This window comes from Mirounga angustirostris, unplaced genomic scaffold (genome assembly GCF_029215605.1).
Source record: "Mirounga angustirostris isolate CCGP_5_RB_7025 unplaced genomic scaffold, mMirAng1.0.hap1 SCAF_16, whole genome shotgun sequence".
NCBI classification, from domain to species: Eukaryota; Metazoa; Chordata; class Mammalia; order Carnivora; family Phocidae; genus Mirounga; species Mirounga angustirostris.
Window position 1 is genome coordinate 24,251,771 of NW_026991724.1, and position 2,603 is coordinate 24,254,373.

The 2,603-nt window shown below is 39.1% G+C and overlaps 1 pseudogene; it reads right to left on the reverse strand.

The window, feature by feature from the left end:
• Positions 1 to 261: 261 nt before the first annotated feature.
• On the reverse strand, positions 262 to 2,161 carry LOC123856012 (cytosolic phospholipase A2-like; annotated as a pseudogene).
• Positions 2,162 to 2,603: the final 442 nt, after the last annotated feature.

Below are 2,603 nucleotides of genomic sequence, written 5' to 3' on the forward strand. Positions count from 1 at the left end.
CTTCTCTGGTATTTTCTGTGCATTCTAGTCATCTTGGGCCTCCCTGGCTTTTCTATTTCTTTTTTTTTTTTCTCATGCTAATTGCATATTGATGTATTTATTTCATATATGTATACATGTGTATATAAATAAAAAATAGTGTTGTCTCATGGTATGAATAAATCCAGTCATTGAATAACATTTACACACAATGCAAAGTCTTACTGAGACTGAACTGTTAAATATCCTAAAAAGAAAACATTTTTTTTTAAAAAGAGGACACATAAGATAGCTGGTGAGGAATGTCTAAAATTACAATATATGTCCCTACATTTGCATCAGGAAACCTATACTGACAGAAAATGTAGCTGAGTATATTTTTACATAATCACATCATCTGTCAACCTAACAAATTTATAACGGTATTATTCTCATGCAGCTAAATAACTGCAACTTTGAGTATCAGCCAGTCTCTTGTGATCAGTACTAATATCTGTATTATGCTTTTAAATCCAGTTGTAATGGAATTTCAAACTGCCTCAGCATCAGAAATTGCTGCCCTTTCCACTACACAAACTATGCTGTGGGTTTGCTTAGAAACTCTTTGTTGAAGAATCGTCTTGCTTCAACATTACTAAGGGAAACAGAGCAGCGAGATGGATTCTGTCTTCTGTATTCAATGCTTTCAACTATGGTATTCTTTATCACATCAATGTTGTTCAGGGTATTGAAGTGCATGAGATCATGCAGCCTTTTGAATGCTTGATTTGGATACTGAAAGTTAAAGGTTGAAAATGGTGATTTGGGGTCATCAAAAATATCAAAATCAGCTATCTCTTTCTCTTCTTTAGTTTATCTCAGAACACCTGGAGCCTTGTACTTTCTGAAGTTGATGTTGGCCAGAACAAAGTGGATGATACTTGGGCAGTCTTTCTCCATATCAGGATTCTTGGGTTTAAAGACATAGCACTCTTTCAGTCCTTCTTGATCAAACAGTTGAGGATCAATCTTTGGAAAGGGGAGCTTGTTCATTTTGGCCCACTTTTCTGCAAGTAGAAGTTCCTTGAACGGAGGACTAGAGTCACTTGGTCTTGGAGAAAAGTCAAAGGAGATAATGAGATCAACTCCCTCTGAGGTCTCAGGATCAAGGGGTATGGCAGGTTAAATGTGAGGCCACTGTCCACGACGTGAATCTTTTTACTTTTGACATCCAGAGGCTCATATATTTGCTCAAACTCATCAGGATCTGCTACAGCTGTATCCAGTTCATCTTCATCCAACGATTCCTGCCATAAAGTCTTTCAGAGGAGAAATTGGATAGGATGTATTGAGATTCAAGCCTAGCATGAAGCTGTGAACCTTCCCAGCACGTCCTTCTCTGGTATTGAATAAAGTTGAATCACTCACCAAAGCCATTATCATACGATGGACCCAACTTGCTTGATTATCATTGTGATATTCCCTTTTAGCATCTTCATTTTCAGTGCCTTTGGGTTCTTGTGATTCATCATTGCTATCTCAGCTGTCATTACTCACAATATGCTCTGCTGTAATATTCTCTAATTCTTCCCCCATTGTGGAACCTTTATCTTGTGAGCCAGAAACTCCCAAGACTCTGTTGAACAGTATAGAAAAGGCACTGCCCCAGACACCCATTAAGAAATGCAAGGGATTTTCTTCATATTTCTTCACAACTGTTCCCATAAAAAATTTGCTTCCAAATAAGTCAGGAGCCATAAAATACCATATTTAGCCATGCCAATCTCATACGGGCTAAATTCAACCCAATCTGCAAACATTAGCTCGGAAACATCGAGTTTGATATGGAGACAGGTGAAGAGAGGTAAAGGGCATTGAGCAGAATTGACTTTTTCCTTCAAAACTAGTCAAGGTAGTGTTCATTCTATTGTGAATTACTGTTTCTCCTATTAACATCCCAAAGATACCGGTAAAGGTGACAGGTTGTCCGGAGCTTTTCTTCTTCCATAGAGACCTGACATATCTTTTAACTTTCTGTGAGAAGTAAAAGGGGGTTGTCGCTAACATTTTTCATTAGCTCTTCATTAATCTCCTCTAGCCCTTTCTCTGGAAAATCAGGGTGAGACTATAGGGTTGACATGTACCATGTGGAGCCAGAAAGACCAGCAATGTAGGTAGCACAATCTAAAATTCCCGCTTCAGGGGCGCCTGGGTGGCTCAGTCCTGAAGCGTCTGCCTTCGGCTCAGGTCATGATCCCAGGGTCCTGGGATCGAGCCCCACAGCAGGCTCCCTCCCTCTCCCACCTCCCCTGCTTATGTTCCCTCTCTCGCTGTGTCTCTCTCTGTCAAATAAACAAATAAAAATCTTAAAAAAAAAAATTAAAAATTAAAAAAATAAAATTCCCGCTTCATACAGTGCCTTGATCACACGCTTCATTTCTTCATATTAGGAATTTCTCTGGGTTCTCCCTGGGTTCTCCTTCTCTGAGACATGGCCTGGATACTCACCTCAGTCAGTAAACTGACTATTTCAAGACTCAGTTTGCTTGTCTCCCGATACTCAAAGAACACGACACTGTCCTTCACTGCTCTTTTTTTTTTAAGGAATATGTTTTAACTTATGTTTAATATTAAGCCAAAGTCCA